The sequence below is a fragment of the Coenobita brevimanus genome, chromosome 115, assembly GCF_032717465.1.
Source record: "Coenobita brevimanus isolate Jiangsu-jjx chromosome 115, ASM3271746v2, whole genome shotgun sequence".
NCBI lineage: Eukaryota > Metazoa > Arthropoda > Malacostraca > Decapoda > Coenobitidae > Coenobita > Coenobita brevimanus.
In genome coordinates, this window is record NC_137068.1 from 8,331,923 (window position 1) to 8,346,699 (window position 14,777).

A 14,777-nucleotide genomic window follows, 5' to 3' on the forward strand; every position below is an offset into this window, starting at 1 on the left:
TGTGTGTGTGTGTGTGTGTGTGTGACAGAGAGAGAGAGAGAGAGAGAGAGAGAGAGAGAATCGGCTGACTCACCGGGGGCGGGGTGCAGCTAGAGACTGAAAGCTCCCCCATGGGGTTCAGGGTGGTATTCTAAATTGCTTTGGAGGTTTCGTAACATCTGTGTAAGCGATGTAATATTAATGTTACGCCCCCGTGTCCTAATGTATATTACACCATTGGTACAAATTTCACAAAACCATAACAATGAATATAACATGTAAGAGGTTAAGACGAAATATACAAAGGAAATCGTCAAGGCAAAGTTGTTACGTAGCCTTGTATGGCTATTTCAATACATATCCGACACTTACTCTTGACTCACATGTCTCTTCACTACGGTGACGTGGTGTTTTCTGTGTTGTTGGTATATTGTGATGGTTATATTCAGCTTGGGATATACTGGTCATCCAGCAGGTTAGGTGTAGCCGTCAGGAACTCGGCCAAGTTTTATATAATCGTCCACTGGTTGCTGGACAAATAAAAAAAAAAGTTACCGGAGTAAAGGAGTTAAGATTCACACACATGATACCGTATGTAATTATAGTCTCGTATATTCCTATGACTGTATAACCGTACTGAAGTGCCATTAGGCTGATTTACCGCCATTGCAACTTGCACCACTGCATTTAAGCACCATTTTTCACTCTGACTTCTTGCACTTCAGTTAGTCATTCACTTCCTGGTTTGTTTTATGTAGGTATATTTCATTGCTTATTTCTTGTTTTACTTTTTAAGTCGTGGGAATTGCCTGGATTTCCCCTTAGGCTAATCGGCTCCTAATTATCTCCTTTTTCACATGACTGTTTTCTCCTCTGAATTTCATGCATTTGCCACGAACCTTTTTTTTTTTATATCTATATTAAGTCGTACTCTAATTTCATGCATTTGCCATGAACTTTTTTTTTTTTTATATATATCCATGTTAAGTCGTACTCTTGAAGTTCATTCTTTTCCTCGTTTTTTTTTTTTTTTTTCTAACATTTTCTCTCCTTCATTTCTCTCACCCATTCATACAGCCAGAATTTACCATTATCTTCACTCCTATTTGTGCAAAGATTCCTACCATCATGTCCATTTCTCAGCAATTCATAAAACCAGAATTTATCTTTACCTTCATTCCATTTTTGCTTACTTCCTAACAAGGCCACTCTTCGCTGCAGTCTCGCGCGCGCGCTCTCTCACACACACACACACACACACACACACACACACACACACACACACACACACACACACACACACACACACACACACACACACAACCATCAGAGTGCATTAGTTTGTCACTTAAACACACATATAGAGCTACATTGGAAAGTTGGAGGGTTATGAGAGAGAGAGAGAGAGAGAGAGAGAGAGAGAGAGAGAGGTGGGGGAGGGAGAGGAAGGTAAGAGTCCCATTGTCAGTTGGTTTCTCACATGCAAATTAGAACCATGAAATTTGGAGGAGGGAGAGAGAGAGAGAGAATGAAATGGGTGGAAATGGGTGTTGGTGGGGAAGGAGAAATGGGGGAGATAAGAATGGAGAAGAGGTATGGGTGAGAAGAGAGAGGGTGAAGAGGCTTGTTGGTGGGAGAGTAGGGGTGGTGAGAGAGATGGCTGTGAGCTGGGATGGGTGTTATGGAAAACATTAATGTGATATCTAAAAGTAAATCACTGGGTGTCATTGTACTCAACTGTGGAATGCTTAGGTAGAATGAAGAATAGATTGGTAATGTGGCCAAATTTACCTACCGTTAGCCTGAAAGTACTACTTGGTTACCTCACACGTGTTCTGGTTAATACAAAACAAGGATGCAACTGAGCATTGCGCAATTAATTTTAGTGTGTGTTCATTATTTAAAGTTTAAAAATGAAATTAGACTCCAGAATATTCCACTCCTTGCCAGTTATACTTTATTAACATGAAATTATATTTAGATTATAAGTGTGAAAATTATGTGTGTAATTGGTGGCATATATAAGGAAAGAGTGAAGCTGAACGTTACTGTTAACCTTGTTACATAGGCTGTGTAAAAGTAATTGCTGTGCTTGAAGTAGTTAGTCGACTTAGAATATCACACCCAAGATAGTAGCCACCGCTATACTTCTTACTTTAACAGGACATTGGTTTGAAAGTAAGAATATTTACTGGTACGTAAAAGAAGAGGGTAGAGCCAAGGGTTGTGAATGTTGTTTGTGTTGTAGTTATGGCTGTGGTTGGCCACCCAGTTACAATATTATCTCACCAGACGTTCGTAACGAGAGATTATCCAGGGACTTTGTTGATGTTTACAGTGTTAGGATAGAGCAGAGCGGTTTACGTCTACTGTATGAAAAGACTGTGATGTCTTAAATGATGTCCACCTGATGTAAAATATTACCAGGTCACGCCTAGTACTGCCTATTACATGAAAGTAAATGGAAGTTGTGATGTGTGTTTGGTGGTATGGACTTGGAGAGGGCTGAGCTGAGTATTGCCTGGCGATATATGAAACCAATTGACCTGTCTGAGATTAACTGACCTAACCCAACAGCAGTATTATCAGACCACTTGTAGTATTCTTCTTACATGGAAAAGTGATATTTTCCAGTGAATTTAAAGGTGGAACTGCTCTATAAGGCCCTAGCATAGAATGTTATTGTGATGTCTGCAGTGAAGATACGTAATCCAGCTTGACTGTTACCACACCACACCTAATATTACTGTTCCTTAGTATTATTGTGATATAACCAGTGAATATGGTGGTACAGTATATATAGTGCATGAGTGTAGTGTTGTGTGCCTTATATGGACTGTGTTAAAAGCAGTAACATTTGTCTGGCTGTAAATTACCCAGCCCAACCAGATTATTAGCTGCGGTACCACACCACGTGAATGTTGTGTTATCCTGCATGGAGTTTTGGTGAGATTAGCGGGGGAATTTGGTGATGTTGGGGCAGAATGAAGTCGAGTGTTGCAAATGTCAGGATAAGTAAATTGTGTCCTTGACGTGAAATTACCCAAACTAACCAGGATAGTACCATTGTTAAGTATGTAAAAACAGCTACGATGTTTGAAATAAGTTGCGTAACCCTACGACAGTAGAATATTACCTCACCAAGCCTAACATGCAACAGTATGATTTTTAATGATCTTGTAACATAGTGATGGTGGGATAATTCTGTGATTTTTGTTGGTATGTTTAGGGAAATGGAGGAGGGATGTTATGTATATGGACTGGGATAAAAGTAATTGTGTTTAACTTGATAACTTGACATTACCCAGGCCATCACCTGTCACGTCACACCGTACTCGTATATACTAATGACCCTGCATGCCATCATTGTGTGATTGTCAAGGGAATTGGATGATAATTAGCGCGCGCGCGCGCACACACACACACACACACACACACACACACACACACACACACACACACACACACACACACACACACACACACACACACACACACACACACACACACACACACACACACACACACACACACACACACACACACACACACACACACACACACACGAAAAAAACGATAAATTTAATCAACTGTCAACACCCAGATTTTAGTGTCTGCTACTTTTTAATTTTATTACTACGGAATCGTCATTTTAAGTTTATTTTTACTACTTCCAGACAATTTTGTTGAGTTTATGAGACTTTAGAGGTGTACTGCATGGCTTAGACTGCATCCTTCCTGAACCCCTTCCTTCACTACTCAGTGGTGTCCAGTCAAGTCATGTGGCACCTGCAGTAGTACACTACAATGGCTGTGTCATTGACCACACCGCCGCCGCCACCCACACCTGACCTTCACCTTTCTTTCCAGTCCATACACGTGTATGTGTTCCAGATGTGATCCGAATACGATCATACTTGATAACATACATACGTAGATACAAATGTAGAAAATGACTGATCACGGTAGTTATTTTTCCAGCGTGGGTAACTGCGTCACCTGAGTACATTCTTGTTACCGTCACACCATTTCACCATCCATTTTACTTGCCGTCCATCTTACCAAAGATATATAACTTACCAAAATAAAATTCTTTAATACTCACAGTGTCCTTAATCTTTCACCACAGATAAATTATATTATTGCCGCAGTCAGACCGTTTTAGCAGCAGCCTTCCTTCTTTCCCTCATTCCTTTCCATCCTTCTATCCAAACGTACAATCAATCAATCAGTGACTCGCCAAATTGCTTTTTAATGTGTCGTGAGGGACATTTTTGTGGTGAAGTGACACTGGGTAATTAATGCAATAAACCAGCGCGTCCCTTGTGCCTCAAAAACTGGGCCACACTATTTTTGTATACCGATATATTATTAATCATTTTTGTTGGCGGCTTTGGAGTGCTGAGGTTGTGGTGGTGGTGGAGAGAGACTGGTAGTTGTAGTGGAGGTTTTGGTGGTATTGAGGGATTTTAGTGGTTGTGATAGCTTTGATGGTCGTGATAGAGATAGTAGGGTGAGAATTGTAGTGAAGAGTTACATCATGATGATGGGAATTGTGGTAACGGGTCATATGATGGTGACGATGATGATACAAATAATAATGACAATTTCAATTCGCATGTATAATATTTTTTCCACCCAAAACATTCTTCCTGCCCGTGACTGTGGTTGTACCTGCAGGTGCCTATTTGTACCAAGGTGTAAGGCTTTGTACTTGTAGATAAGGAAGGGACTGAGGTAAAGGCTTTGTGTAAAGGTGGTAGTCGGCCCGGAAAGATAAGACCACCGCCCACCTGCCACTAACTTAGCACTATCAAAATCCCTTTATATATCTAAACATTTATTTGTGTTACCTGTTTGCGGCTTGAAGGAAAGGATTAAGTAGAGTGAGAAGCATAGAGCAGTAAGGTGTGTCATTAATAAGTAATGTACAGTAGTTTACCAGATTTAACACCGTGTTGTGAAGTTGTCAAATAGCAACAGAGTGGTATGTAGCTGTGGTGGAACCCACACTGCAGTGGACCACTGGCCTGGTCTGGCCTGCAAGAATTTGAAAATATCCACATCGATAATTTGCGTAGAATAAACAGAAATCGCGTTTGAAATAGAGAAATAGAGTGTGAAAATAGCCTAGACATAATATCAAGTTCTTATTTAACCGTGATACGCTTCCATTTTGTCGTAAATAAGGAGAGTACGGTATCGAAGACCACCCGTCTCTTTGCAGTCTTTGAAATTTTCGTATTACTTTCCTTATTAACGGCAAAACAGATGCGTAACATTGTTCAGCAAGTATTTGATATTAGGCTATGCCGAAGCTGTTTTCACACGATCCTGATACCAGGAACCTAACCAGCCTGAAAACATATGTCGTGTTCTTCCAGTTGTGATCTGCACAGTCTAACCACTGCACGACATGCTAACCACTGCACCACCGCTCCCTCTGAATATGGCAGTGCTTATTACCCCTTGTGGTGTCCCCAAGTTGCCGGAGATTTTTCTTGTTGACTCAGGTGCGTCAGATTACACAAGTTTCCCCTGTGAGAGAGAGAGAGAGAGAGAGAGAGAGAGAGAGAGAGAGAGAGAGGGGGAGAGAGGCTGGCAGTGACATATTCCGAACCCCACCTAAAGTCGTCTTTATAACTTCTTGTCCTTCCCGGTTACATATTTTACAATTTTAATAGTTATTTTTCAGTCTTCTGTATTTTATGTCTCTTTTATATTTATTCTTACACTCTAACATAATTCTTCAGTAGATTTTTCTGTTCTCTCTCTCTCTCTCTCTCTCTCTCACACACACACACACACACACACACACACACACACACACACACACACACACATCTGAATACATTTCCGAGTCAAAGGCAGTCTGTACAGATGTACAGTGGCTACACACTAGTCTTACCAATACTCGTGTAGTCTTTTAACTTTAACTTGGCCTCGACTCAAAAACCGCATAAAGTACAACCTTCTCTATATTCCATCAGTTTTGGAAGTTATTTTGTCGAGCTTTCTCATCTTGATCACAAACTCTCATAATTTTAGACAGCACAGAATTACAGTAAAACATTTTGGGAAGAGGAAATAGCAGTTTGTGATGTCACAGACAGATATAAGGAAAGATTGTACACGTAACACAGACATAGTCATATATTGACGGTCAGGGTGTTAACGATGATGCTGGAGATTTTATGAGAGAGAGAGAGAGAGATTAGGGGGTAGGTTATACATCCTGATATGTTCGGGCGTTATCGTTATTGCACCTGAGGGAGTTGGACAGGTAATGAGAGGGTTAATTAGCTTAGGTCAGGCCACACATTACCTCATTAACCACGAGGGAACTGTGCTAAACTGAATGATATCGCCTGATGGTAACCAAATACAAAGGACAACCTGTGATTGAAGGGGTTAAGTGAGTTGAGGCTGATAGGACACGACTCGGTGCAGCTGAGGTAAATCTGTACAGTGACAGGGATAACAACTATCTCCATTAGCCAGTTTACGTGTGTCAACTCACTCAGGTACGGGGTTGTGTGCTGACTAGTACAGTCACAGGGATAACAACTATCTCCATTAGCCAGTTTACGTGTGTCAACTCACTCAGGTGTGTGTACATTAATACAGTCACAGGGATAACAACTATCTCCATTAGCCAGTTTACGTGTGTCAGCTCACTCAGGTACGGGGTTGTGTGCTGACTAGTACAGTCACAGGGATAACAACTATCTCCATTAGCCAGGTTACGTGTGTCAACTCACTCAGGTACGGGGTTGTGTGTAGATTAATAGTCACAGGGATAACAACTATCTCCATTAGCCAGTGTACTAGTGTCAGCTCACTCAGGTACGGGGTTGTGTGTAGATTAATACAGACAGATTGTACAGTACATATGACAGGGTAGATACCGATAGGTTATTTGGTTTTGTTTTGTCTGTCTGTCTGTCTGTCCGTCTGTCTATATAAGTTCTGGAACCAAGTTTTGAAAGCCTTCACATACAAACTAATTTTTTTCCATTTGCAGGCTGCCAGTGGTTGACAGTAATTTTTAGTTCAGATATCAGTGTTAAGGTTAAAAGAAGAAATTTGCCCCAAGCCAGCGGTTCCCCCATCATGAGGAATTCATGTTTTATTAATGTTACCGCCAAACCATTTTATTCTGATTGTCTTCGATGGGATTATGAATAATATTTAGACTTGGTTAGGTTAGGTGAGTCAAGTGAAGCTTGGATAGACTTGCTTCGTTTTTATATAGGACGAGTTGAATTGGAGTACAGGTGTTGAGTTAGGATTAGGGTAATCAAGGTTAGTGGGATTGTTAGCCTTGTAAAACATAGTAAAGGGTGTGTCTTTACTGTCCATAGCGTATCTAACCAGACCCAGAGAAACAAGGTAGGATCAGGGATGCCAATAGACTCGGTACCCTCCTGCCGTGAAATATGTGTGTAAGGGTTTCAGGGAAGTGTGTGTCTGACAAGAGAGAGAGAAAGAGAGAGAGAGAGAGAGAGAGAGAGAGAGAGAGTGATCCTATCACGTTACTATAACCTGGTCAGTATTGAATCATAGTGGTATCAGAGCAGTGTGGAGGTAAAGCAGTATCCACCTGGCTCAGATTAGACCGTAATGAGATCTTAATATCCTCCCACCCAATGCAGCTCCAGTAATAATGTCGCTATCTGGGACTTCCCTTATATGCTCGTATATTAATGGAATGCAACACTTTCACAGGCAGTGTACCCACGGCATGGAATTCTTGCTACCGGAGTGTGGTATTAACACATTTAACCTGATTTAAAGCTGCTTTTTAGATTTTGTGTTACAGTCGTACGATTTTATTCAACTTAGGACAGGCGTGTAGTAGCCAAAGACTCAAAGGGTTAATGACGACTACTCCCTCACTCCGGTTCGAGTCGTGTGGGTGTAGCAAGAATTAACTAAAAATTACGTCATTGGATTCAAGGGGTTAAGAGCATATTATACATTCCGTGACACTTATTGCATAATATTCTTGCTGCCAGAATGTGATGTTTATACCCTTACACCCAGTTTACACCCACCAATATTGTCACTCTCAGAGTATATGAGTTTACCTTATGGATAGCTTGCATCGAATATTTTTATGCTTTCCCATGTAGTGTCTTTGGTTTTATCTGTGTTACAAGACACCAGATGATGAGAGCAACGCGAGCTGATCTCGTTCATGTTTGTTGGAGAAAACTTGGGCAAAGAAAAACCTTCACTGCATTGAGTCCCCTAATCCTACAGTACACATTGTCACTGGATGTACTTTCATGGCCCTTCCCCATCCACCACAGTGTTAACTCATCCCACCTATTTCTTTGTCTTTCCCAGCCATTTCTTATCCCTTCCCTCGATAGTTTCAGTGTTGGAGGATATTTGGAAATAAGCTTTATTGCACTGAAATCACCAGTAGTACAACACGTTTACTGGACGCACTTTCCTGCCCCAGCCCCACCACCCACAAAATTTCCATCCCGTCCCATCCATCCCTTTAATCATCACGTACAGTTCTTATTTACCTCCTCCCCCTTCCCTTTGACGGAATCGTGGCGTATTGCAGGTCACGTGGTCGGCAAACGCGTCGGCAGTTTCAGCTGTCGCCGTAGTTACCATCGTCATCGGAGTTGGAGGAGGTTAATATATTTACCCATTTTTGTCCGTGTTTGTTTGTTTGTCCACTAGATATCTCAAAAATGTATTATTAGATTTATTTGAAATTTTGTCGCATATGTGGGTCATAGGGCGAGGAAGAGCTGTTCTATTTTGGCGGTGATCTGAGTTCGAGTTCCGTTTCAGGATTTTTTGTTTTTATCCACAAAGTATCTGAGTGTTATTGATGAAATTTTGTGGATATATGCATCAGGGACCAGAGAAGAGTTACCAAGCTTTGGTGGTGCTCTGCGTTGTCTGGTGTAGGCGTTGGCGGAGGTATGCGCTCTGTGAGTGCTGTCTAATTTTATATATAGCATACTGACAGACGATTTATTTTATTAATAGCAATGGCCCTGACAGGTACAGGCGTTGGCTGATGGACACAGTAGTTTTTGTCGTGATGTGATAACATTGTCTGTGACGGCAGAACATCACACCTTGTGCAGGCAGGGCCACAATTGGTTCTAACACACACACACACACACACACACACACAGGTTAAGGAGGAGAAGAGAGAGAGTGGTTTTTGTCTGTTCAGAACAAACTAGTTCAGTTACTGCTGTCCCAGAATTCCCCTAGAACAAGGCCTGCAACAAGCGGTGTTCCATTCAGGTCCTCAGTTGTTTACTTGAATACAAACAAACTTCGGCCAACAGTTTGACTGACCCAATAAATCGAACTCAGGTTCTTGTCGTTCCGAGCTAGATGTGCTAAACACTGCACCACGCCCAGCCCATTTGATGACACGGTTGTGAATGTGTCCCCTTTCCGTCTCTTGTTTTACCCAGTCAGACATTGATGAAAGTTGATGGTTTTGATAATGACGATAAAGTTATCAGTGTGTAAATTATTTACACTAACCATATGGAACCACCGTGGTTGCTGCATGAACTGACCTTCACTTACCATTCTTTTTGTATGCTATGGTTGGCTCTGTTTGTCTATTTATGTATGTATGTATGCGTGCGGATTTATATACATATATATAATGTATGTATATTCTCTGTATATATCCCTGTCTAACTGCGGGTTGCTTTTCATTGAACTAGTGCTACTGATAATGTAAAAATCATATACTGAATATATTTTTTTATGGCTGCATGTTTCTACGTTTAACACACACACACACACACACACACACACACACCGCTCGCTGGTGCAGTGGTAACGTTCTCGCTTGCCAACTGGTAGACAGGAGTTCGCGCCTCGCTCAGGCTGCGAAAAGTTTCACTGACGAAGTGGGAGGTTACTGTCCTCCTTGAGCAAGGGGATGGGTGTGTGCTTGTGTGAAGGTCACAGCCTTGCCCTTAGATCGGACTATATGAGCTCTCAGCTCCCTTCCGGGAGGGTAAAAGCTGACTATCACGACCATCAAGTGATCCTGACCGACCCGGTGAATTACACACACACACACACACACACACACACAGGAATACTAAGTCTTGGTTGCATGAAAACTGATGAACCATAGATGTGAAGTAGGAATGAGTCTCCTTGGTTACTATTCCATCCAGCACCCCAGCCGCACTACACTTGGCCATGTACTCAGCTGTAAGGCATTAGGGATCATTTTCACATTAAAATATACGGGATATAGTAGGGAAAAAGCCTTCAACGTGCGACACAGAAATGAAGGACTGAAGAGGGGAGGGTGTGGCTGAGTGGAGTGTACCACCCATGGGGCTGTGTATAATATATTGTCCCTCCTCCACCCCTCCACTCTGACCCCTTTAACTACTTCATTATATATCTTACCCCAACTTTCGTCCTCGCTTTCCTTCCTTTTCTCTTCTCACTACACCAGCCCCCACTTAACCCCTTTCCGTAATTGCTCTCTCTCTCTCTCTCTCTCTCTCTCTCTCTCAGCACAGTGGTAGCGCGCTGAGCTTGTGATCGGGAGGTCGCAAGTTCGAGCCTCGCCCGGGCTACCGTTGCCGGGAGGGGTAGCTCCCTCCTGTAACCCCAGCGGGGCTATATGGCCTATGGTCAGACTCAAATATGAAGTCCGTTTGGGTGGGGCTCGAGAGGGGATTTCCCTCTCTACAGCTCTTCCGCATCAATCCCAGTACCTATCTCTCTCTCTCTCTCATATGTCAGCTATTTACTATTTGAAATTGTGTATTAAATATTCTGTACTTATTAAATATATTAGATAAGGCGATAGTGCTATGAATGTGTCGCTTTTTAGGATAACAGCAATGATTTGTATAAATTCCACACCATGTGACAACGTCGCTTTCCGACGTTGCCAGAGGTCAAGGACACCCACCTCAGACTACAGGTGACCGGTCAATTTCTCCCTGATCCCCACCCACGATGGCAGCTACTCCGACTCGCTCTCGTGTGCTCCACAGTCGGGAGAAAGAACTTATTTAGAAAGTGAACAAGTATTTTCTAGAAGAAAGATCAGAGAGAGGACTTATGCCTACTGGGGAAACCTCTATAAAAAAAAAAAAAAACGCGCCAAGACTTTTACCTCAGTGGTGGTGTGGAAAAAATGTCGAAACAATGTAGAAGAAAACAAACTTATAAATATATAACAACTTTCTCAATCAATTGAGAGAGAGAGAGAGAGAGAGAGAGAGAGAGAGAGAGAGAGAGAGAGAGAGAGGAGGTTTGGCAGAGCTGTAGAGAGGGAAATCCCCACGCGGGCCCCACCCAAACGGACTTCATATTTGAGTCTGACCATAGTTGCCTAGCTCGGGAAATTCATTTCTCTCTCTCTCTCTCTCTCTCTCTCTCTCTCTCTCTCTCTCTCTCTCTCTCTCTCTCTCTCTCTCTCTCTCTCTCTCTCAACAACTAGCACTGTTTTTACGAGTCTCATGGCGCCAGATCTGACACGTGAGCTGAGTGCCAGTGAGTTGGCAGGCCCAGTCCAGTGCCAGTTTGAGAGGGAGAGAGAGAGAGAGAGAGAGAGAGAAAGAGAGATATATAAGGAGGAGGGGGGCAAACAGGCAAACAAACATCAAGCTGGCGATGTGGTCGTTGTTTTCAGGGAACCGTTCCGAAGTCCTGTAGGCAAAGATAATATTTGTGATGTTAGTGAAGCGTGTGTGGAAACGGGTGTGTTTCTCTCTCTCTCTCTCTCTCTCTCTCTCTCCAACAATGCTATTTCAGTCCTTTTATTCTTTTCAGTTGCCCATAAATCATTACTTCCATTTTCTTTATTGTTGCCACTCAGTGTCACCCTCTCAGATATTCTGTTTTCACTGTTTCCACCTTTCTCTTTTTCTTTTTGACATGTATCTTTTCATATGAGCTTTATTATTATAATTGTTAGTATTAATTATTATTATTATTATTATTACCCCCCCTGGGGGTAGGGGGGTTTTCAAGAATACTCCCCCAGTATCCCTGCTTGTCGTAAAAGGCGACTAAAAGGGTTGGCGGAGGGTTAGTGCCCCTCCCCGGAAAACAACTAACTAAAAAAACAAACAAGAAGCCTCGGACAAGGACTGACCAAACGATGACGACCCAGGACCGGACAAAGGACTTGGTACTGAGTACATGGAATGTAAGAGGAGCGAATGATGAGGTGAAAGAGAGATTGTCCAGGTGCTTGAGGGTGCGAAAGTGGATGTATGTGGAATAACTGAAACAAAATGGAGAGGAGAAAGTGTGAGAGAATGGGAGTATGGATGGGGCATATGTGCAGGAGTAGATGAGAATGAGAGGGCAAAGGAAGGAGTGTGTATAGTTGTGAGTAAAAGATGGAAGAAGAGCATAAGACAGTATGGATCAGTTGGGTCAAGGATTGTGTGGGTAAAGTTGAAAGTTGGAATACAAATGTGGGCGATTGTGTGTGTGTATGCGCCAACGCAAGATCGTGCTAGAAGAGTGAGAGAAGAGTTCTGAACAAATGTGGAAATGTGCATGGAAAAGTTTGGAAGGAATGAGAGAGTGTTTTTGATTGGTGATATGAATGGTAAAGTTGGTAAAGTGAAGGTGGATGGAATAGTTGGTGAGTGGGGTGTGCCTGCTGAGATAGATGAGAATGGGAGTGCGTTAGTGGACATTTGTGCTGGGAGGGGGTTGGTGATAGCCAATACCCTCTTCAGGCATAAAATGATCCACAGGTATACATGGCGAGTGATGAGAAGGGTGGGTGGTGAACTGAATGAAAGGAAGGCAATGATTGATTATGTGTGTGTGGATGAAAGGATGCGAAGATGTGTAAAGGATGCAAGAGTGTATAGAGGTTGGGGGAGTGGACTTTCTGACCACTACTTGGTGGTGGCCAGAATTAGGATGCAAGTGAGATGGAGGAATAGAAGAAGGGAAAGACGAGAGGAAGGAGTAGTTGCAAGGAGAGTGGAAAGGTTACAAGAGGATGAGAAAAAGGCAGAGTATAAGAGAGAAGTGGAGGAACGATTGGGCAAATATGAATTGGAGCAGATGGGAGACGTGGAAGGTGTGTGTAAGATATTTACAGAAGAAATATGTGCAGCATGTGATGTGGTGTGTGGAAGGAAGAGAAGGCGGAGGGGGGTGCAAGGAACAGCGTGGTGGACTGAAGAGGTGAAACGGGCTGTGGCACAAAAGAAGAAAGCATACAATGAATGGGTGAGAAATAGGGGCGTGGAAGAAGTTGAGAGGCGGAAGAGAGAGTTATATGTGGAAAGGAAGAGAGAGGTGAAAAGATTAGTAAGAGAGAGTAAGAAGAGAGTGGATGAGGAATTTGGAAGGAATTTGAGTGTAAAGTGGAGGGACTGTAAGAAAATGTTCTGGAGAGAAGTGAAAAGAGTAAGACAGGGTGGAAGTGAAGTTAGCAGGGGAGTGAAAGATAAAAATGGTAGATTACTGGTGGAGAAGGGAGAAAAAGTGAGCAGATGGAGAGAACACTTTAAGGAACTGTTGAACGTAGAGGATGGAAGTAATGCGAGTATAAGTGGCTGGGGAATGGCTGGGAGAAGGAGGGAGGTGAGAAGACAGGAAGAAATCAGTAGGTTAGAAGTTGTGGAAGCAATGAAGAAAGTTAAATCTGGGAAAGCCCCAGGAATTGATGGAGTGTGTGGTGAAATGCTGAAGCATGGGGGAGAGATAGTAGTAGAATGGATGTGGAAGATGTGCAGATTGGCCTGGGAGGAAGGTAGAGTCCCGGAGGATTGGAAGTCAGGTATAATTATTCCCTTGTACAAAGGAAAAGGGGAAAAAGAAGTGTGTGGTAATCATAGGGGCATTTGTCTTCTAAGTATAATAGGAAAAGTGTATGGTAGGATACTTATAGACAGAGTTAGAGAAAGAACAGAGAAATTAGTTGGAGAAGAACAGGGAGGCTTTAGGAAGGGAAGAGGTTGTGTAGATCAGATATTCATTCTTAGATCTTTAGTGGAAAAGTTTCTAGAGAAGGGAAAGAAGTTGTATGCGGCTTTCATGGATTTGGAGAAAGCATATGACAGGGTGGATAGACAAGGATTGTGGAAAGTGTTAAGAATATATGGAGTAGATGGGAAGCTGTTGAATGCTGTGAAGAGTATGTACGATGGTGCGAAGGCTGCAGTGCGTGTGGATGGTGAACTAAGTGAATTTTTCTCTTTGAAAGTTGGTTTGAAACAGGGATGTGTCATGTCTCCATGGTTGTTCAATCTGTACATGGATGGGGTAATAAAAGAGGTACAAGGTAGGGTAGTGGATGTTGGAGTGGCCCTGGTGAGAGAGGATAGTGTTTGGAAACTCCCTGTACTGTTGTTTGCAGATGATACTGTGTTGTTGAGTGAAGACGAAGGGGAGCTGCAAGGCTTGGTGGATGAGTTTGAGAGAGTGTGTAAGAAACGGAACCTAAAGGTGAATGTAGGGAAGAGTAAAGTGATGGTCTTTGAGAGAGGTGAAGTTAGTGAATGTACAGCGAGGTTAGATGGTGAGGAATTGGATAATGTGAGTACTTTTAAGTATTTGGGTAGTGTGATGAGTAAGGATGGAGGTTTGGAGGGTGAAGTGCTTGAAAGGGTACAGCAGGGAAGAAAGGTTGCTGGTTCCTTGAAAGCAGTGATAAGAAACAGGGAAGTGAGCATGGAAGTGAAAAAGTTACTACATGACAGTATTGTGATACCAACTCTAACGTACGGAAGTGAAGCTTGGACATTGTTGGAAGGACACAAGTCAAGAGTGAGAGCAGTGGAAATGAG